This window comes from Chelonia mydas, chromosome 3 (genome assembly GCF_015237465.2).
Source record: "Chelonia mydas isolate rCheMyd1 chromosome 3, rCheMyd1.pri.v2, whole genome shotgun sequence".
Lineage (NCBI taxonomy): Eukaryota > Metazoa > Chordata > Testudines > Cheloniidae > Chelonia > Chelonia mydas.
The window spans coordinates 24,511,739-24,535,675 of NC_057851.1; the positions used below are offsets into that span (position 1 = coordinate 24,511,739).

At 42.2% G+C, this 23,937-nt stretch overlaps 1 long non-coding RNA gene across 1 annotated transcript; it reads right to left on the reverse strand.

Annotated features, from left to right (window-relative positions):
- Positions 1-12,139: 12,139 nt before the first annotated feature.
- Positions 12,140-21,931, reverse strand: LOC122465293. The gene is made up of 3 exons (XR_006290026.1): positions 21,550-21,931; positions 20,628-20,774; positions 12,140-12,515 (listed from the first exon to the last, which is right to left on the reverse strand). It is a non-coding gene; the product is annotated as an uncharacterized LOC122465293 (long non-coding RNA).
- Between the last annotated feature and the right edge of the window lie 2,006 nt (positions 21,932-23,937).

A 23,937-nucleotide genomic window follows, 5' to 3' on the forward strand; every position in this document is an offset into this window, starting at 1 on the left:
GGAATTTGGAACTTATCATTCACAGGGACTAACTACGTGTTAAGCATCTGCTCTTTGTACAAGCCTTTGTTCATGAAATACAGGCACATGTTTCCAGTTATACATTAGTCCCAGCATTTTTTTCCTGAGTTTGGATTGTGGAAATTAGTGAAAAAGACGAATGGATGATGAAACATGAAGTATGAATACATTCATTGTCCTACAATTCCCAGTTCTATTTGCCAAAACTCCACATAATGGGTTATTTGCAGGGAGGAAGTGTGTCAGGTAGCCTAGCCTTAGTGTACAGCCCATAGTGCAGGGAAATAGGGAGTCTGTTTGGAGAACTATTTGTCAAAAATTCATACTCAGAAATAGAGGTTGGGGGAAATCCTCTTGCTTTTTTGGCTGGTCCTTGTGCTGCCTTGCTGGAAGCCAGACATGAAGGAACTCTCACTTCTCTTACTGATTTGGAAACACATTTGGCCTCAGAAAGAGGAAGCTAGAGAGAGCACTGAATAAGTTGATTTACCATCTCTTGCTGTACCTCCTTTACTGGTTCTGTGCCAGAAGCTGAAGTGCTGCAGTCACAGCAGCCAAAAGGGAGTGAGGATTTGGATTAAGATAAAGGAAATGATGAAGTCAAAACTTATATTTAATCCATTGGCCTCCTTATCTGAAGCTAGCCACTTTCAGGAGCTCTGAACTATTGCTTTAGTGAATGAGCTTACGCTGTATTGTAATAACAAATACTTCTCCTGTGGGAATATTCATGTTGTGGGATATTAGCATTATACCGAAAAGTAAACAATTGGATTTGATACACAAGGTATTATTTTCTACATCTTTGGTGCATGTGAGTATGGATTCAAGGATAACCCAACCAGGTAGATGTGTTTGAGCTGTTGGAATGTGGATTTTTGACTATCACACCAAGCACATCTGTAGTTTAGTTCAGAAAACTGTGGGCTGTATAGGATGGTAGTTGATGACATGTTTGTGATGTTGATGAAGCTAAAAGTATTTCTCCATACAAATATTTTATTCTTCCAGGAACAGGCGGAGGAAGAGAAACTTTTGGTTGTTGTTGCTAATGTGGCTATTTTAAAACACTCCTAACTGCTAGGGTTCTAAGATATGTGGCATTTTTTCCCCTTCCACTTGGCTTAATTTGTAGCATCTCTACCATTACAGATACAGGGCCTGAGTCTCAGCTGGCTTGAGTCACCATCACTCTGCTGACTTCAGTGGAGCTCTACTGACTTCCACCAGCTGAGGATCTAGCCCATAACTAACACAAGTGATCAACATTGATTTATACTTGTTTAAATTATAATTTCTTTGGGGAAGGGACTGCCAGGTCATTTCCATTCTTAAAGGAATAGACTTTAAGCAAGAAGAATTAATGTGAGTAGAACAGAACAGTAAACACATGGATAAGGACTGTTTAATGTTTATATTGCATTTGCACCCCAGGAACCTCTCAGGATCAACACCCCATGGTCCAGTGGTCCCTCCTGCTAGGCTGGGGGAGGGGCCTTTAGCAGTGGGTGGGCTTGTGCCCACCCACTTCCCGGGATTTTCCAATATGATCAACACTCCATGGTGCTGAGTCAGTCCAAATTTAAGGCTAGATTGTGTTTTTTTTAAGGATAGCCCCAAGTAAGGACCAGTGAGGAGCCACACTGCACTATGGAGAGCACCGGAAGCACTGTGTCTCCCCAGAGGATGCACATCCTTTTGTGGGATGCAGCTAACTTTGTCATTCCCTGCCCTCATGTTGCTGGCTAGGCCCACTGGCCAGTGCATGGGTGGGGTGGAGCCATGTCCCTGCCTCTGATACCGAAAATTTTAAAACTACTCCATTCTGTCCTTTAAACACAGCACTAAAAGCATCACTAAAAACATCCACCATTCGCTAAAATAAGGGAAAAGGTAAATTAAATTTGGCAAGAAATAGGGTAGCAATAGTAGACCATAACATTAAGATAAATAATTGAAATGCATACATGTGCACTGAAAGGATGAGGTATTGTTCATAGTTTGGTATGTGTGAAATATTGGCATGCCTCCAAGTAAAAAGCGGAGCATGCTCAGAACAAAAATAGGCTAAAATTCACACAGCCATTGAAAGTAGGTCAGATGTTGACATGCTCAGTACAAATGTAGACTAAAAGTTAGCTAAGTAGGTCGGCTAAGCATACTCAGTGTGAATATAGGCTAACGGTTACAGACCATGCTACTAAAACAGACCATACTACTACAGTGATGATTGACAGTTATAATTCCAACAATTATGATTGGAGGATAAAGAAAAGATTAGAAAAGTAGCCAATAAAATAAGGGTCTGATAGTTGGCAAAACTGTATAAAAGGCAGTGTGCCAGGAGAGACTTTTAAAGGTATTAGGGGAGTGGTTAGGGAACGTGTTAGGGCGGAGTCATCCAGGAGGTTGAAAAAGAAAGTCAAGATAGGTCGGTCAGGGTCGAATCAAGTGGTGTGGTTATTGCAGCGGAACCAGAAGCAGCAGCAGCCACAGCATCACCAACAAGTGCAATGACAGAGGAAAAGGAGCCCTGACAGAACAGAGGGATAGAAACCAACAGAGAAAGTGAGGCTGCTAGTTGTAGTTATAATATAGGGTTAGTCTATATGCATGTATATGTCTGAGTTAATAAAAATGAGTGTATGTGTTGTGTGTGTTATATTAATCTGTATTATAAAATTTAAATAAGGATATATATACGGATTGCTGTCAGCGAACAGCAGGTGACTGATCACTGTATGCAGAGTGCAGCCATTTAGTATTGCTCTAATCATACGTCATTGCTGTTCACATGCTTTTAGCCTCAAAGATTGTGTTAACAAAAGGGATTTATTTTTAGATTATTATACCTTATATTATATTATTTGCACCAAATAAAGAGGTGCCTTGTTTTGGAAAAACACTGCCAATCATTTTTATCAGAAGGCTGTATCCGTGGCCTCTCAGGGTAACAGGTCCACGTTGTCCTGGGAAGTATCCCAAAGGGAGAATCTTTGGTACACCCAAGATTCGTTGCCCACCCTGTTAACCCACACCTCACAGAAACAGATTAGCAGGCCAGGTAGGCTGTTTTAGAGAGGACCCTTAGCAAACCTAGCAGGGGACAATAGGTGAGCTATTCTGAGGGTACCCTAAATCTGTTTTGGGGGTAATATCTCCTCCATGCTCCCTTTTGGGCACCAAGTTCCTGTCAGAGTGTAGAAATCAAGCAGTGCCTGTGCTCCCCTGAGCTCAGAGTACGATTCTACTTGGCGCCTACACTGGGCTTTGCATCCTCTCCCACTCTACATACTTGCATAAAGGTCAGGCAGAATCTGGTCCACAGAGAGAGTCCTGGACCCCTTCCCAAAGAGCCTGCAATCTAAAACACTGGTAACTGGCAGGATGCTCTTCTTTCATGTGGCATTTGAAAAGCAATGGGCTGGAATTATCATTCAATTTTGAGATTCAAAAGCCATTCTAATACTTCTGGAGTAGGTAGGTGAATCCCTCTTGTATTACCACTGTATGTGTGAAGGGGGCAGTTGTCCGTGGTGTGTCACGCGGTTTGTACCTCACCACAAGCACAATTTGGTGATTCTTTGATTTTCCATTCGTGGAAGAGATATCCACACTTTCCATGCATTATCTGAACATGATCAAATGCAGTCCACTGCCTACAGAGAAGGTAGAATCCCAGGATTTCTTTTCATAGAATGTCAGAGTTGGAAGGGACCTCAGGAGATCATTTAGTCCAACCCCCTGCTCAAAGAAGGGCCAATCCCCAACTTTTTTTGCCCCAGATCCCTAAATGGCCCCTTCAAGGATTGAACTCACAACCCTGGGTTTAGCAGGCCAATGCTCAAACCACTGAGCTTTTGTTGGATTTTCCATCAGGTCTTTGTTTGGAACGTCACAAGCAGCCCACAATTCGACACCACAACTACATTTTGGCATAAGAAATAGTAACTTATTTTGAAAAGATTAAAAAGTACTTTTAACTTTTGTCACCTGACCTCACCTTCTGCTAGATTCAGTCTTATCCAGGTGAGTCTGCAAAATTTGGTGGGGGCATATTTCAGGAGAACAGGCTCTCTTATGCAATTTCCAGCACTTCTGCTTCTTGGGTATGATCTTGCAATGTAAAGTTGAAGTTAGTGGGAACTGAGGGTGGTCAGCACTTTATAAGATTGAGCTTTTAATCCCAATCAGAAATACCAAGAGAACAAACAATCTAGTGGCATTTCACTTCCAGTGTCATCAGGAGCCCAGAAGAACACTGGTGCAGGACAATGCAAATCAACTCCCCACCCCCCACAAATGTTGAACAAGATTTGAGCTGGTTTGGATCTTACCACAAGAGTGGTAGATGTATTTTCCCAAAATAATTATTACATCCCTAATTTCAAAGATATCGCTACATGTACAATAAAAGAAATTTCTTTTGATTTACAGATCTTTCTCCAAAAGAGCTTGCAAGTAAATTACATAATATTCTGTTTAAGATTCCTAATTAGTATAAATTGATATGAAGTTCAGCACCTTGATGAAAGGAATCCCATCCCAAATCATTTGCATGACAGAGTATTTGTCTCCTGTCCTTCCATTGTTTAAAATCTAATTGTGTACAGAGATGTCACAAGAAAAAGTGTTGGTTGCTTTTATTTATTCAGGTCAGGAAAGACGATCATGAAATATGTAGTCATATAGTAATTATGTCATCAGATACACAGTGCAGAACTCTCTTTAGTGAAGAGGAATTTCCTTTACACCTGATGATAACATTTTTCAAAATAAAATATGTTAAAGCTCAGAAGTTTATCTTGGCAGAACATCATACCATTAAAGCAAGATTAAATGTATCCTGTCCAAATCTCTTGCTTCTTGTAGTGGTGCCTAAGGCACAGTCCTCCAGATGTTGATACGACTAGTAGAAGCTAGAATGTTGTATAGAAAAACCTCCTGTGACTGCAGACACTTATAATAGGAATCTTGTCTTACTTTCCAAAAATAGCTTGCCCAGTGTTATGCACATGATGAGTGATAACCATGGTAAGAAAAAAAGCACAAAAAGTTTTTTTTCAAAAGCTGCCTGCAGCAGCAGGAGTAAATTTGGCTGGGGCAGCTGGTCTCAAATGCTTCCAACCCCCAAGCCATGTGGAACTAGAGTTCCAACTTACCTCAAAGTGGCCATAAATTGTCCTGACCTCAGAAAGGAAACAGTAAATGCTGCAGCAGCAATAGGACTGAGGTCAAGAGAGAGAGAGACTTCACTGCACCAGCAGCAGCCTGACACCATCAGGTCTAAATGTCATTGAACTGTATGGGTCTTATTTATACAGAGGCCGCTTTACTTCACTTGGGTAGCATAAAGGCACCTCCAAGCAGATGTAAGCGAGAATCATGCCCCATCAATTTCAGTAAACAACATCATCATTTGGGCAGGGGACTAAAGGATAGTGTTGGAGCAGAGTCCCAGAGAATGGGAGGAATTATCTCTTGGATACTCACGGCAACTCACAGAATTGGAACATTGCTGGGGTGGGCTAGTCCAGGGGGATTTGGTGCCTGGAAAAGTTGGTCACTTTTAAATGCAATGGGATTTTTTGGATAGGGGTGGGTTTAGATGGTTGCTAGAGAGAGAAACAGGGAGGTTTAATGGTATATTTTTAGAAAAATCCCTATAAAATTCAAGAGAGATGCAACCAGTAGATTTCTATGGAAATTAAATAGGATTCTATTGGTTGCTTAAAAACCCAGTAATGCAACATCCTGGCCACGCTAAAGCTGCTTTGCCCTGCTGGAACTCACATACTTAAAAGTCAAGCATGTCAAGTGGTTGCTGGAGAGAGGGATTGTCTCTTAGGCTTGTATATGGCAAAGATATTCTTGCTGCTATTTAGACTATGCTGTCTGGTCTATTGCTGTCATTTCTGCACTGAAGATGACTCTGGAAATGAGTGCCCAGGAATGGATGTCAGCATGGAAGAAGACAGGCATGGATGATTGTTGATACTTGTTAAAATTAGATATGCAGTACACCATCCTCAAATGAACAAATCTTGGGAATTAATTGATCAGACCATTATTAAGAGGACTGGTGAAAGTTAAAAAAAGGCACGGCCAACTCACCTATCAGGATGGATGTACATTGAATTTATTGTGCTTAAAGTTATGCACATGCTTATGAACTTTTCCTGCAGAGGGGCCTAAATGAGCGGAAGCTTGGAAAAGTTCATTCAGCAAAGCAAACACATGGGAAGCAGCTGACTGCAACTCTAGTAAAAGTAATCTGTGAAAGGAGTGTTATTTTCCTATCTGCTATTGTCCACCACAAAATACCTCCCTAAATAGACAAGGAGAAGATATTGGAGGTGCTATATTTACACATGTTATAAATCTACAGTCTTAATGGGAGGGATCAACCGTGGAAAACTCACTGAATCTGTGCAGCAACAGGAAAAGTACACCATGTGGTTTGACATTCACTGGTAATATCATCCGAGTCCTTCTTTGTAAATGCATCCAACAATTTATATATTTAGGGTATCACACACTCTTGTTTTTTGCCTATGCTTTAAATCATTTCTGTTCAAACATCCTATCCTGGGTCATGGATGTATGCTTGGCAGTAGTAGAAGCAACATAATTCCCAAGTAAGAAAGGTCATGGATAGGGCAGTGGGACTCGAGACCCAAAGCTGGAAAATGTATTAACATACTTTAATCAGTCAGACTAAATTCCACTATGGCATATTTCCTCAACAAATTAGTTAAGAGGATTCTGGGTTCTGTCACTGGGAAAAAAACACTTAATCTTTTATTCTCAAAAGAAAGAAAGAAAGAAAGAAAGAAAGAAAGAAAGAAAGAAAGAAAGAAATGGACAAATAGTAGAAATCAAATTACACTTTTGGTAAGTGACTTTTTTGCATATGCTTATGTTTATTTATTAAATACATTATTTATTTTAGTCTTGTGTTTAAAGGGTTGGAATGGAACTCAGGAGATCTAGGTTCAGTTTTTAGCTTTCCTGGGCAACCATAAGCAAGGCATTTAATTCCTCTGTCTCAGCTCCCCATCTGTATCACTGCCTTTCTCCCATCCTTTGTTTGTCCTGTTTATTCAAGTAATCAACTCTCCAGGGCAGGAACTCTTTCTTATTGTGTATTTTTATAGTGCAAAGCACAATGAGGGCCTGATTTCAGTTGGAGCATCTAAGAATTACTTCAATATGAACAATAATTTTGGTTTTGTCCAAATTGCACTAAGCAGCAGCTTATGATGATGATCATCTCTTAAATTGGAAGTTCTTTGGAGCAGGGACCATCTGTTTGTTCTGTGTTTATATAGTAGGGTGCTCTTAGCCCATGTTCACTCCCATTGAGTGTTTTCTTTTCATCTACATTGGAGCAATCAACTTTACAGCCACACTGTTCACAGAATGCAAATTTTAGTATTTGTACTGAAAGTTTGCACACTCAAGCATTTAGTGAACAGAAACAATGCCGTGTGACCTACCAATCCAGTCATAACTAAGCCACATAATTCAAAATTTAGACTATTCCTAGTCAAACTACATAGTAAAAAGTTTGAAAATATAGCAGTGAGATAAATGTCAAAAATGAATACATTTGATTTACTTTTTAATTGATCCTGCAGGTCTTATTAGCTATACAGTGTCATGAAATTTCATGTCCATGCTACTTGCATTGCTGCTTTGCAATCTCTTTGGTCTGAGTCAGCCATCCTTATACAGTGTGTTCTACCTTGATATGTTGGGGCTCAGAACCCATTTGTAAACTTTGATGACCTGTTGTGATTCAGAGATCCCTGGAGATGCTCCCAGATCTGATTGCCCCCGCTCCCCAGAAGTCCATCAGGATGGAAGGAGAGGTGGGCTTATAGCTAAGAATTCTAGATACTCTGGCCAGATGTGAACAGCAGGGAAATCCCCCTCCACTGGCAACTGTGGGGAGGGGCAGTGAGCCAAGACCTCCCTCAAAAACACACAGCCCCCACATACATGGCCCATGGGGACATAGGGTAAAGGAGTTGGGGGGCAGAAGCAACTGAGGGTGCAATAAGGAAGATCTGGGGGACTGGGGCCTAGGATGGATGTCATGACAGAGGTAGAGTGACCAAACTGTGGGAGAGAGGTACATTAGGGGGCCCCCTCTGGGGGGTATGAAATATAGGGTGTCATGCATCTGCAGGCAGGGGGTAGATCAGGGGCCTGTATTTACCAGAAAATGTGACACCCACTGTTCTCTCCCAGTTTCTCTCCTGCTGTGCTGGCTGGGTTTAGCTCCCCTCTCCACAGATTGTGACCTGTGGGGTCATAGCACCAATCACAGTTGGCCCAGCCCACCCCAACAGGGCAACACAGGACCACATTTTTGTGAGTGGCATTACACCCTGGCACACTGGCTTTCAAAGCCACTCACTCAAATTTGTCCTGGACAACCCCCCAGGTGAGGCCATACCTGAGCCACCAAGTTGCCGCACAAAGGTGCAATCCCCGGGGTGAGGAGCTGAACCCCGCCAGCTCCGTGACTCTTTGACACGTTCTGGTGACCCAATTTTGGGTTGTGAGCCATGGGATGAGAAATCTTGCAAGTGTCTACCCCTGGCCCTAGACTGTAATGAAAGGCAAAAACTAGCATTTAGCAAGTGACTACAGTGGCATTGCTGTGTGAAGATTCGGAGTGTAGTTAACAAAAATGTTCCTTGTACTTTACAGTCTAGATAGGTTTGAATTTAAATTCCTAATGTAGTAGTAGAGTTGATGTCTTTCACAAGTACCTTTCAGAGTTTATTAGTTCAAAAACCACAGAATTATGACATATCATCCTGAATTACGATCATAGTATGTTCAGCTGAGTTGAAGAGCAAACGTATGATTTCTTCTCTAAAGTAGGTATCTCTGACAGAGCTTAAAAATGCACGGCATGTTCTTGCAGTAATTAACTATACAGGGAAAATAGGATTCTTCCAAATTACTTAAAAGCTGGCATATTTCCATTTAAACAGGCATTAATTTTAGGCCAACTGCTTCTTACCTTTTGCATCTTAGTATAACTCTCTTTTTTCCCTTCTGAGGGTTTGCTTGTGCTGTAGGCTTATGTGTTCCAACTTTATCTATACAATAACACTGGCTATGATCTCATAACTATCTCTACAAATAGGCCCCAGAAAAACCAAATGCAACCCACTAATGATATATTCCTGCAAGTGGATTGTGAAAGTAAGTATATGAATACAGAGGGAAGCAGATTAGTAGTTGCCAAATAACACCTGTATTGCTAACTCTAAACATTTAAATATCATGAGTGCGACCCTTCCAATAAATCCTGAGATTGGCTTGAAAATCATGAGATCTTTAAAAAAAAATTGGGTTATTTTTATTTGCCTTCTGGTTTTGATCTTTAGGGTGCACTGGGGTTATTTTTCAAGCTTGTCTTCACAACCAAGAAAGCTAGGAACTTACTTCATTTTTAAAACTGAAAGCTGAGATTATTCAAGTAGTCACGTGTTTCAGGAGCTAGGGATTTAGGTAAAACACCAAATATCGTGAGACTTCATAAAATCGTGAGAATTAGAAACACTAAAATATACACTTTTAGAATACAGCCAATGTGAGAATGCTGCCACATTCCCCTGAAAAGACTTTTGAGTTTGACCATTTTTGGAAATCTAGAATTCTGTAAAATGGCTGAAAGAGTGTGCAAGATAATAATTAGTGCTAGGGGAAAATCTAAAAAGGATCATAGGTTCCAAGTCTGGAATTTGGGTCCTGTAGCCTTAACTCTTTTCCCCCATTCGGTCATGCCCATCGTCCCTCCACAGTCCCGCTCTTGCCGTTGCTTCTCAGAGCCTCCTCAGTGGGGAAGAAAATGCTGCAGGAGGCAAGAAGGGAAAGGTGAGGAAAAGGAAGCCTTGGCTACCTCCTTAGCGGGCCTGAAAGCAGCCCTTAGTAGCCTGGAGGAGGAACTACTGGGGAAATTATGATCACTCTCTGCCAGCCTGTTTATAAGTGATATTTCATGTGGCATGAGACAGAGCCACAGCAGAGGTCAGTACATGTGTCACTTCAGATGAGTGACATTTTTTGTACAGTGCTTAGCAGAGTGGGGCCCTGATTCATGTTTGGGCCCCCTAGGTGCTAAATGCAATACAAGTACATAATACAAAAAATAGCATTTATGCATAGGGGCCTGATCCTCTGCCCAGTAAAGTCAATGCAAAGACATAGGAGTTGGATCAGGCCCAAAGCCTTTAGGCCCACTCAGCTCCCACAATCCCCTTTGAGGGAGACAGAAGGGAACAAAGGTGAGAAGGCTTTTTCCCATCTTTAATCGCACCAGCTTTTCTGAGGAACTCTCAAGAAGGCATAGAAAGGGGCAGACTTCTCAGGGGGTAAATTACACAGTGTCCCTAGGAATGAGAGGGGAGAACAAAGGGAAAAAAGGGCGGGGCTCCTTAGAAAAAGAGATAAGGAGAAGGGAGGAGCAGAGTGACAGGGTGAGGACAAAGCGGGAGGGGACAGAAAGAAAGAAAAGATGGGTGGAAGTATGAAAAGAAAAATAGAGGTGGCCCGACTTGGGGAGCAGAGCAGGGAGAGCTGTCAGGTAGCCAGCCAGCGCCCTGGTTCCCACCATGCGGAGACCCAGGGGCCCAAGAGGGCTGGGCAGCTCCCACCAGCTTCCGATCTGCTATCTCCTGGCAGGAGGCTACAGTTTTCAAACTGTAGGGGGCGCATCCCACAGTTTGAAAACCTCTGTGCTAAATGGAAAGCAGAACTCTGGGGGGCATGTGACCTTGCGTACCCCCACTTATCGCCTCTGCTTATGCATATGTATATCTTTTATCATATGGTTAATCCCATTGAAATCAATGTGCAAATATACTAAAACACAAATATATAAATAATATTTAACATGTCATTGGACTGAGTCGAGTCACAGTGCACCTCTGTGCTTGATAATTCACTTCGGGAGGCGCTTATTGACTCTTACCATATTTTCAGATAGTTATAACTACTCTGTGAAGTTTGCTGATCAGCAGGGTTGTCATGTTGCCAGGAGATGAGCAGAAAGAAAGACAACTGGTTGACAGCTGGTTGCAACTGGTTACAACCAGGAAGGCATCAGCAGTAGAATAAACAATTCAGTCCTTAACAGCTGCATTTGTAAATACACGCAGCTTTCCAAGTATAATTTGCGAGCTAGAGACATAAATTATCTTTAATAGCATTTAGAAGACAGAAAAAGTACTGTTCCTTATCTCACCGTGCTCTCCTTTCATTAGTGAAAATTCTTGTTTTTAGTTCCCATCTTTGTTTTAAATGTTAGAGATAGTTTGAGCTTGTTAGGTGTTTTAACATTGTGTTTTATCTTGTCCCCTGATACACCGCTGTCTCAGTTTCTAAAGGTACCTTGCTACAGTTTCACTTGTATTCTGATATTTGGAGAGCTAGACGCCATAAAATTCACTAGGGATTTGCTACTGATTTTATCTGGGAGGAGCTCACATACTGAGGTGAGGGGTGGTAGGGAAAACCTCCAAGATAGCTTGATAGTACATAATTTGAACTGGAACTCAATTATTCCATGGGTTACTTGAGTATACTACTGAAAGCCTGGCCAAAGATCTGGGCTGCAGGGTCATGTAGACTATCTACTGTTTGGAGACAGGCAGAATAGTGTGTGTGTGTGTGTGATATCTCACTTTTTTTGCCTTAAGATGGGCAGGCTCAGATAGTGAGGCTAGGCAAAGCTGTGTTTCTCCAGTCAGAATTCAGATGGAGAAGTATTCTGGAAAGGAAGGAGGATTGAGGACACCAAGTTCCGCAATGGGGGAAAAAAAAGTTTTTTAAATTTATTTGTTGCCACTGTCAGAGGCATCTAGTATAGATGTGGGCTTTGAATAAATTGGTTTGCTTACTCTGAATTTGACTGAAAGCGTTTGTCCTCCATGTCAAGTGCTGAGCTAGGCTTTGGGGGCAGAAGGGGAACAGAATAAACAGAGGTACGGGGGCGGGTGGGGGCTCTGTCACAGTCCAAGATTGTAAGCACATTTGGGGAAAAACAATTATTCACAAACATACTTTGGCCTTCACGTCCCATTTATTGTGTATATGAATTTGTGTAAACATATCCCTTTGAGTATTCATGCCAGAAGGGTTCATGCAACCATCCTGAAAGCTCTTTGTAGGTTTGGGAGACACCAGTCAGGGAGCAAAACAAATACACCAGTCACACACCATGAACAGCTCATGCTAGATACAACCGTTGCTTCACGTAATTCTTGAGCAATCCATATCTGATTTACATTTGCGGAAACATATGGGCAAATAATTTCAGTGAACACACATTTGTAAAAATGGGACTGCTGCTATAAGGGTGAGACTTGTGAGCTTACAAGCATGGAGCTCCATCCTGTAACCATTGACATGGCACCACAAGGCCCACATTCAGAACAAAGGGCAAACCTCACTCATTTGCCATAGCTTTCCTATAATAAAACAGAAAGCAAAAAGTTACTTATTAAAATACTATTGTTTTAAGACCAGTAAAAAAAATTGACAGAGCTGATAGGTAATATTAGATCAGATCAAGATGAGGTTAGATCTTGGCAAGTAGGAAAGCTTTTCTTCACCTCTTATTCCATTCACAACTGTAACTGCTGTGGCTTAGACTTTACCAGCCTCGGCATGAAGGGCCCTTTTTGAAAGGGCCAGTTCTGCACAGCATAATACCAGTCATAGTACAATCTGATTTTATTGTGCCTTGTTTTCATCCACTGAATTATTAGCATTGCTTTCCATGTTTTTTGTTATACCTGCTTTGATGTGCACAGTAAGAAATTCTCATAGAACACCTCTGAGAGTTCAAGACAGCTGATGTTAGAACACAGCTAAGAAATGTTAGAACAAAAACAATTCAATATCGCTGCATTATTGTCATATGTAAGCTGTTATCATAAAGGGCCATTCTCTCCTTTCATAAGGATAAGCTATTGAACATGAACTTATTAAAAAATAAGTCAGCACATTTATTAAATGGACCAAAAATGTCACAGAAGAAAATATTGAGCGTATAATAGAAAATCTTTTAAAAATCTGCCAAATTTACCCAAGACCTTAACGTTTTTTTTCAAACTTAGTCTTATCTCTTGGGTAAATAAGCTGTTCTACAAAACTGCCTAATTACATCTTTACCCAAGAGACTGAAATTATGTCTTCAGAGGCATTCCCATTTTCTTCTGTGACATTTTATTCATTTCACCCCATAAAATTCTTACTCACTCCATTTTGACCACAGGGGCATTTTGCCTGAGTAAGGACTTCAGGATTGGTCCCAAGGGAATGAAATGCAAAAACTACAATATACAGTACTTAAATGTTACAGGTCTTGTAATCAGCAGTATGGGTTAATAAATATTTTTTTTAATTTCCGACTGACATGAACCAATAAACAGAGAAAATTCATGACCTTTGTTACATGGGACTATTGCCAAGAGTAAGACTTATTTGTGTGAGTGAGATTTGCAGTGAGTAATATGCTGTACAGCTGTACTCTCTTCAATGCAGAGTGCAAAATTTTATAACTATATTTACTGACTTACCTAGGCTTCAGTATTTCAAAAGTAAGTACAATGTTGCAGCAGAGGGAAAGACCAGTGGTTTTATAATAAGGGTTGCATAGACAGGTAAATGTGTCTTTTTTGAAGAATAGATTAAAATCAAATAATATTTAAGAAGCACCTGTTGAAGTTTTGACTTTGCTGTGGCTGTGACAGGCTCTTTGCTTCACTGAGGCTCTGATTCACAAAAACTCTTAAGCGCATGCTTAAGACTATCTATATTCAGCAAGGCACTTACACATGGGTTTAACTATAGAAGCATGCCTGTGTGCTTTGCTGAACAGGATTGCTTTCCTGAACTGTAGTTTTAGGCCAAAGCAGTCAAATGGGTTTCTTATTCCAGCATGAGCAAAAGTGGGTCCTGATCTCAAATTGGGGCTGACATTCTGGCTAGAATAGCATACTCCTCACCAGTCCCATCTCCAGCCTCAGAATAAAACAAGATCATGGCTGACATTATGGTGATGTCTTGGTAGGGGTCTACTACAGACCACCTAAATAGGAAGAAGAGGTGGATGAGGCTTTTTTTAAACAACTAACAAAATCATCCAAAGCACAGGACTTGGTGGTGATGGGAGACTTCAACTACTCAGACATCTGTTGGGAAAATAACACAGCAGGGCACAGATTATCCAATAAGTTCTTGGAATTTATTGAAGACAATTTTTTTTTATTTCAGAAGGTGGAGAAAGCTACTAGTTGTTCTAGATTTGATTTTGACAAATAGGGAGGAACTGGTTGAGAATTTGAAAGTGGAAGGCAGCTTGGGTCAAAGTGATCATGAAATGATAGAGTTCATGATTCTAAGGAATGGTAGGAGGGAGAACAGCAAAATAAAGACAATGGGTTTCAAGAAGGCAGACTTTAGCAAACTCAGGGAGTTGGTAGGTAAGATCCCATGGGAAGCAAGTCTAAGGGGAAAAACAATTGAAGACAGCTGGCAGTTTTTCAAAGAAACATTATAACAGACACAAGAGCAAACTATCCCATTTCCTGCATAGGAAAGATCGGAAGTATGGCAAGAGACCACCCTGGCTTAACCAGGAGATCTTCAATGATCTAAAAATCAAAAAAGAGTCCTACAAAAAGTGGAAACTAAGTCAAATTCCAAAGGATGGATATAAACAAATAACACAAGTACATGGGGAGAAAGGAAAAAGGTCAAGGCACAAAACGAGCTCAAACTAGCTAGAGACATAAAGGGTAACAAGAAAACATTCTACAAATACATTAGAAGCAAGAGGAAGACCAAGGCCCAGTGGTGAGCTGGAGCCAGTTTGCACCAGTTAGCGCAAACCGGTTGTTAAATTTTGAAGCAGTTTTAGAACCGGTTGTTAGCCTGGTTCCCTGCCCGCACCCACCCCCTGCCCTGCCTGCAGCCAGCTCCTGTCTCCAGCCAGCCCTGCAGCCCCCTGCCCTGCCTGCAGTCAGCCCCTACCTCCAGTCAGCCCCTGCCCTGTCTCCAGCCAGCCCCACACCCCCTTGCCTCCAGCCAACCCTGCACAAGAGCAAAGTATCCAGTTTTGTTCAATATCTTCATAAATGATCTGGAGGATGGTGTGGATTGCACCCTCAGCAAATTTGCAGATGAGACTAAACTGGGAGCAGAGGTAGATACGCTGGAGGGTAGGGATAGGATACAGAGGGACCTAGACAAATTGGAGGATTGGGCCAAAAGAAATCTGATGAGGTTCAACAAGGACAAGTGCAGAGTCCTGCACTTAGGGTGGAAGAATCCAATGCACTGCTACAGACTAGGGACGGAATGGCTCGGCAGCAGTTCTGCAGAAAAGGACCTAGGGGTTACAGTGGACGAGAAGCTGGATATGAGTCAACAGTGTGCCCTTGTTGCCAAGAAGGCCAATGGCATTTTGGGATGTATAAGTAGGGGCATTGCCAGCAGATCGAGGGACGTGATCGTTCCCCTCTATTCGACACTGGTGAGGCCTCATCTGTAGTACTGTGTCCAGTTTTGGGCCCCACACTACAAGAAGGATGTGGAAAAATTGGAAAGAGTCCAGCGGAGGGCAACAAAAATGATTAGGGGACTGGAACACATGAGTTATGAGGAAAGGCTGAGGGAACTGGGGATGTTTAGTCTACGGAAGAGAAGAATGAGGGGGGATTTGATAACTGCTTTCAACTACCTGAAAGGGGGTTCCAAAGAGGATGGCTCTAGATTGTTCTCAGTGGTAGCAGATGACAGAACGAGGAGTAATGGTCTCAAGGTGCAGTGGGGGAGATTTCGGTTGGATATTAGAAAAAACTTTTTCACTGGGAGGGTGGTGAAACACTGGAATGCATTACCTAGGGAGGTGGTGGAATCTCCTTCCTTAGAAGTTTTTAAGGTCAGGCTTGACAAAGCCCTGGCTGGGATGATTTAATTGGGGATCAGTCCTGCTTTGAGCAGGGGGTTTGGACTAGATGACCTCCTGAGGTCCCTTCCAACGCTGATATTCTATGATTCTATGATTCTGTCTCCAGCCAGCTCCGCACCCCCTGCCCTGCCCGCAGCCAGCCCTGCATCCCTTGCCTCCAGCTAGCCCTGCCCCATGTCCCTGTCTGCCGCTGGCCCCATGTCCACTGGTGCCCTGCAGTTCCCAGGAGAGTAACCCTGCACACCTGCTTCAATGAGGGGGGCAGGGAGCAGCTGGGACCCACACATGTGCACACCCTAGGGTGACCAGACAGCAAGTGTGAAAAATCAGGACGGGGGTGGGGGTAATAGGAGCCTATATAAGAAAAAGACCCCAAAATCGGGACTGTCCCTATAAAATCGGGACATCTGGTCACCCTAGCACACCCCCAGGGAGTGGCAGGGACCCACACATGTGAAATGGAGCTCATTTCTAGTTCAGGCCCATCTTTTTAAAAAAGAACTTTAGGCAGGGTTAACGTACATCCGTATTTTCCCAGACAGGTCCGGCTTTTTGGTTCTTAAATCGCCGTCCGGGAGGAATTTTTAAATTTTAAAAATTCCTCCCGGGAAAATACAGACGTATGGTAACCCTGTTGGTACAAAAAATACATACTGGGGCACATCCCTTAAATCAGAACTTTTTATAGGGAACCAGTTGTTAAGATTTTGGCAGCTCATCACTGCCAAGGCCAGAGTAGGTCCATTACTTAATGGTGGGGCAGGGGGGGGAGTAATGTCAGAAAATGTGGAAATGGCAGAGGTGCTTAATGACTTCTTTGTTTCGGTTTTCACCAAGAAGGTTGGTTGGTGATTGGATGTCTGACATAGTGAATGCCAGTGAAAACGAGGTAGGATCAGAAGAGGCTAAAATAGGGAAAGAACAAGTTAAAAATTACTTAGACAAATTAGATGTCTTCAAGTCCCCAGGGCCTGATGAAATGCATCCTAGAATGCTCAAGGAGCTGACTGAGGAGGTATCTGAGCCATTAGCAATTATCTTTGAAAAGTCTTGGAAGATGGGAGAGATTCCAGAAGCCTGGAAAAGGGCAAATATAGTGCCAATTTATAAAAAAGGAAATAAGGACAACACAGGGAATTACAGACCAGTCAGCTTAACTTCTGTACCCGGAAAGGTAATAGAGCAAGTAATTAGGCAATCAATTTGCAAACATCTAAAAGATAATAAGGTGATGAGTAACAGTCAAGCTTTCTTTGACAGGGTAACAAGACTTATGGATGGGGGGAAGCGGTAGACGTGGTATTTCTTGACTTTAGTAAAGCTTTTGATAGTGTCTCACATTACCTTCTCATAAGCAAACTAGGGAAATGCAACCTAGATGGAGCTACTATAACTGTTTGGAAAACCAGTCCCAGAGAGTAGTTATCAGTGGTTCACAGTCATGCTTGAAGGATATAACGAGTGGGGTCCTGCAGGGATCCGTTCTGGTTCCAGTTCTGTTCAATATCTTCATAAATGATTTAGATAATGGTATACAGAGTACACTTATAAAGTTTGCGGACGACACCAAACTGGGAGGGATTGCAAGTGCTTTGGAGGATAGGATTAAAATTCAAAATGATCTGGACAAACTGGAGAAATGGGCTGAAGTAAATAGGATGAAATTCAGTAAGGACAAATTCTAAGTACTCCATTTCGGAAAGAACAATCAGTTGCACACATACAAAACGGGAAATGACTGCCTAGGAAGGACTACTGCGGAAAACGATCTGAGGGTCAGAGTGGACTACAAGCTAAATATGAGTCAATAGTGTAATGCTGTTGCAAAAAAAGCGAACATCATTCTGGAATGTAGTAGCAGGAGTGTTGTAAGCAAGACATGAGAAGTAATTCTTCCAGTCTACTCCCCACTGATTAGGCCTCAACTGAGGTATTGTGTCCAGTTCTGGGTGCCACATTTCAGGAAGGATGTGGACAAATTGGAGAGAGTCCAGAGAAGAGCGACAAAAATGATTAAAGGTCCAGAAAACATGACTATGAGGGAAGATTGAAAAAATTAGGTTTGTTTAGTTGGAAAAGAGAAGACTGAGGGGGGACATGATAACAGTTTTCAAATACATAAAAGGTTGTTACAAGGAGGAGGGAGAAACATTTTTTTTCTTCACCTCTGAGGATTGGACAAGGAGCAATGGGCTTAAATTGCAGCAAGGGCGGTTTAGGTTGGACATTAGGAAAAACTTTGTAACTGTCCGGGTGGTTAAGCACTGGAATAAATTGCCTAGGGAGGTTGTGAAATCTCCATCATTGGAGATTTTTAAAAGCAGGTTAGACAAACACCTGTCAGGGATGGTCTAGATAATACTTAGTCATGCCATGAGTGCAGGGGAGTGGACTAGATGACCTCTCGATGTCCCTTCCTGTCCTATGATTCTATGATTATGAGCACTGGACTGTCACATAGCAGGGTTTTGTCTCTACACATAAAGCTAGCCGCAAGGCCAATGGAGTCATTTTCCTCTGGATAGTTCGGCCTTCTGTGCAGTCAGGATAAATGGCTTTCAGTCGGGTGATAATGATGTCAGCTGGGCAGCTTTGCATGTGAACTCTGTTTCATTTCAAATGGGCTCACACCTGTTGAGTTTTGCTTTGTGTTTAAAGTTTGAATGAACCCAAAATCTCAACTTAGCCAAAACAGTTCAGCCCAGAGCCAAAGCATTGTGGGGATGGTCATTCCCTGGAGCAGGGCCACAACCAGAGTTTTCCTATAGAGGGGGCTCAGTTTACCTGGGGAGATGGGAAGCTGAGTAGAAGTGAAGTGGGAAGGCATCGGGGGCCCCCAGAGTGAGAAGAGAGTAGCAGGAGGAGCTGGGGAGGAGGCAGAAAGATAGTGGCTGGGCGGAAGCAGGGGGTGACTCCCTGCAGAGTCCATCCTGTCCTTGCCTTCCCCCTAACCTGTGTCCAGGTCCAGATAGCTCTGCTGGTCAGGCAGCCCCACTACCCAGCTTCCAACATCCTCTGGGCTCGGCTCTGCCCGAGAGCCTCAGCAGCTCCCCCGGCTGCAGCATCCCTGGCTCCTTCCGCACTGACCCATCGCTGATCACCCAGGCCCAGCACCTGCCAGCTCGGAGGATGCTCTGCAGCCACGGAGGGAAAGGAGCCACATGGCTCAAGACTGGCTCTCTCGATCCCCCCAGGCACCGTCAACAAAGTCCCACTTATGCCCTACATCCAGGGGCCCCAGGCAGGGCCTTATTGCTGGGTGAACGGGAGTGTTGTCCTGGCCCGATCCCTCCATGGTCCCAGGTTTGTCCCGCTTCAGGCTCTTCTTGACCCAGAGGCTTCGATGGACATAGGTAGGGTGCACACCCATCTGCAGAGCCTGGGCACACACTGCACAGGGATATGTAGTGTCTATGGCCAAAGGCAGAAGGGGCTGGCCCCCCCCCCACTTCTTGTACCCAGCTCTACACTATATGGGTGTTGTAAATGGGAAGCAAGTATTCTGGGAAAGGGGACAGGATTTAAAAAAAGAGGCCTCTTTTCACTGATAGCGAGGAAATAAAACCTGTTGTGGGTCTCTTTGCTCCAGGGGCAGGAACAGCATGCATATCCCTCCACAAAGGCAAGTGGGCAAAGGACCTGCCATGCTCTGGAAACCTGCTCAGCCAATCTAACAAGCCCTGAGAATAGAGACTTTGACACCAGCCTATAGTAGAGAACCAATAATGTCTGAGGAGACTGGAGAGGTAGTTGTTTACTTACGGTTTAATTTAATTCTATTGATTTTGCTACAACATCTCAGAAAGACAGAGTGAGATGTGAATGGACTAGTCTGGTGGACGATTGTACTGACAGATAATATACCAAAATGAGTGGGCTTTGATTTACTGGAGGGCTAAATTAAACTACCCAGCAAAGAGGGAAACGAAGACAGTAGCCACATCTCCATCCTTCATTTTTATGCTTAACTTTAGGCTCCCAAATTTGAAAATGTTAGACATACCTTATAAAATATCTATGGCTTGGTATATACATATTTTGACTGCCTGCCACTGTTATTTGTTGAGTATCAGGGGGTAGCCATGTTAGTCTGTATCCACAAAAACGAAGAAGTGGGTTTTTTACCCATGAAAGCTTATGCCCAAATAAATCTGTTAGTCTTTAAAGTGCCACCGGACTTCTTATTGTTTTTGTTATTTGTTGGTATCAGTAATCCAGCCACTCATTTCTTAATAGATTTTACCACCCATATTCATGTTATTTAGTACCTTCCCCTGTGATTGGGACTAATCACAAGGGAAAATACTACTCCATGTGAGTAAAGGTGGCAGCATGCTACCCTTCAATATTATGGTGAATATTATTGTGCTCTTCAAGGAAGAATGAAGATCTGACCAAAGTATGGTGGATAAGGAACTTGCCCGCCACCAATCAGACTTCTCTGTTGAGATCTGAGTTGTGCTCAAATCTAAATGCACTGCCACACTTGGCAATGTCTGGTGTCAGAAACTGACAATTTAAAGAAGAACAGCTTTTCAGAGAGGAAATGGAGATGTTAGAAAAATCCCCAAATGCTTCCCAGTTTCCCCAATGTCCTGCTTACCATTGGAATCTCTCCACATAAGGTATAACTCATTGTGTCAGCACTGAATCTGATCCTTCTGCACACAGGAGGGTAGAGATTTAAACACCAGCCATCTGTTTGCTTGTTAAAAGGAATGTGTTGGTCAAGCTATTAGTGTCACTGTCACTAGGAGGTAAAAGAATGTGAAGAATGCTTAGAAAAATCCATAAAATGTATCCCTTGTTTTTGTGTATCCTCTGTCACAACAACAGTAAAAGATCCCGCAAACACCCTTGTAACACTCTGCTAGCAAATTGTTTCCTGCATGCAGATAAAACAAGCTGTCATTACTCTTCTAACCTTTAATTTCTCCATATCTATCTAAATAAAGACATTTATAGCCACAAAAAGTTTCTTCACTAACTATCAACCAGAATCAGACAAAGAATTTTCTCCCTGAGATATTCAGTCATATTTCCAGATTGATATCAACGGGGTCACAGGCTTCATGATTGTTCAGTGTCACAGCTGCCCAGTGCAATTTTTTTTTCTTTTTTTGTACTTCCACAAACTGCATTTCAGATATGGGTGCTTTCTCCAAACTGCAACTACTGAAGAAAATAACTCAGAGGTGAAGAGAATCAGATGCTTCTGCAGCAAGATCCCGGAATTCCCTGTATGGGAAAACCTCTAGAATGTAGTAGAAAATTATAACTTCTCAGTACATTTTGATTCCAGGAAATACCCAAGCCACAGGTTGGTATGTGGTGCTGACAGAGCAGGTACCAGTATTAAACTTCACTGCTTAATATTTTGTTTCATCATCTCTCTCTTCTCTATGTTGTTTAATTAGATTGCAAGCTTTTGGGGGCATTGGATTTGTCCTCTTGCTTGTTTGTGTTGCATCCAGCACACTTTTGGCATTATATAATAAAATCATAACAAAACTGCCATGACTTACCTGCTGCTGCAAGATTTTTCCTAAATGATCTCTCAGCCAAGTATTGACCGAGCCTGAGTATATCTGGCTTGTTAGATTGGATGGGATTCCAGCTCTCAGAACCCAAAGGGTCAGACTGCAGACAACGTTGTACCACTTTCATCTCCTTTACCAAGTTTTCATGACACTGTATGGAGAAACAAAATGATCCTATTCTGAACGCTATTGTTCATTTCTGCAGCTCCACTGATGGCTGCCCCTGGAAAAATGGAATGGTTTCCAAGCTGGTGGCACTGTTACTTGTGGCACACTTCTTCTTCTGACCACAGTTGAGGCGTGAAAAGAGAAAGAGAGCCAGTGCAGCTAATGCTGAAGAAAATAAACCCGGTGGGCAAAGTCTTCAGCTGGTGCACATCAGCTTGGTGCCATGGTTTACAACAGCTGAGGATCTGGCTCTCTAAATGCACAGCAGGTTTTATAAGCCTGTTTCTAGCAATGTGAGTGCCAGTGAAATCAGGGGAGTGGTTCTTCTACTGCTGAGCCAGTGATCACCTCAGTTGAAAAGCATGATAACTGCCAACTAAGAAGAATTGCGGCTACAAAAATTGTTAACAATGCCCTGCAATTTATCTAGGACAGAGGCACTAATTAAAAATAAAGCAATTTATCTAGGACAGAGGCACTAATTAAAAATAAAAATATTTAGCTACGGCTAAATAAAAAGATAATGAATGAGGCACAAATTGTCTGTTAATTGATGTAATACACTGGAACAATCGTGAGCAAAGATATGTTTGTTATGTTAGAGATTCATTTAGACTATTAATGAATCTCACCAGCCATTATTTCCTAAATTAAGCAGCGTTAAGTATTATAATAATACTCAGTCATTTTCATTTTCTAAGCACTTTGCAAACATTAACTGATTAATTCTCCCAACACTAATCTGAAAGAGATAATATTATTCTTTGGTTTACAGTTTGGGAAATTGAGGCAGAGCAGTTAAGTGATTTACCAAGCCCATAGACACAGTCAATATAAGAGGTAGAATTAAAATGCAGGAGTTCTAATTGAATATTAATAATGAAATAATAATAATAAAATAACAAATACTAGATTATTATTACTATTAAGATTTTGCTAGTGCCCTGAATGTGCTGAGCACTTTCCAAACATAGACAACATACTGCTTCCCCTCAATAGCTTAAAATCCAAAAAGATAAAGACAGACAAAGCATGGTGTTGTGTCTTTCGCTCCTTTGCACAACAAATGTAATATAAAGGAACCACATGAGAAGGGCACAGTCCAAATAACCATGTTTACTAAACATACACAACATGCAAGGTTTACCTACATATACATTCTGTTGTTCTGTCTAGTTTCTGTGAACAGAAAACACAGTGGACACCACTGAGGGGGCTCACAAACTATTTAAAGGAATACTACCCTTTTCTGTGCACTACAAGTAGGTGTGTGGTTTCAATTCTACATTCTTCTGTTTACCTACAAGTGAGATGGGGTGGGCTGCACAAGGACCTTGCACAATGAAGTGAGTAAGTTTACCTTTAAGCAAAGAGCTCTGTGACCCATCTCAGCAGGGGTAGATCATTGGTGCACAGTAGGAGGTAAGCTGTGCCATACTCTGAGTGTGTCTTTACTGCCATCAGAGGCAAGAGCTTTGATCTAGCTATTTGATCTAGCTATTTGAACAACAATATTATTGAAGCCATGGCAGCATAGGCTAGCCACTTGAGTACATACTCAGGGTCCCAGGTGGGGTTGTAGACCCAATCCTACCATTCTTCAAGCTTGCTAGATCAATGCTGGGTTGGGCATGTCTACATGTGCTGCAGTCACACCTCTGATTGCAGTGTAGACATACCCCCTGGCACAGTTCAGGCTCTGTTCTTGGGGTAGCAGAAATATATGTGATTGCAAGGTGCCAGTCTAGCCGTTACTGTGTAAGGACATGATCCAAAATCAATTAAATTCCATGGGAAGTTTTCCATTGACTTAGATGAACATTAAATCCAGTCCTAAGAGCTCACCATCATGATTAAGGGTTGTAGAATCCGGCCCTGAGTAGAAATAGGCCTGGAGTACAAAATGTGTAGGTCTGATTCTCCCTTCACACTTACTTTTACATCATAGCAACTCCACTGATCTAAATGGAATTCCTCCACATGATAGAAGACAGTTGAACTGAGAGTAAAATCTGGCTCTTCTCATCTGGATTCAAACTTCCCCAAAATTTAGGAGTTTTTAGGTCCAAGGTGTTGCTTCAGCTCCATTTCTGTCATAGAGAATAATGCTTAGCCTAATTATTGTTTGCATGATGCTATCTGGAAAAAATATGTAATTGTTTAAACTTTTTTAAAATTTAGTTTTGGTGGAACATAAATATTGAG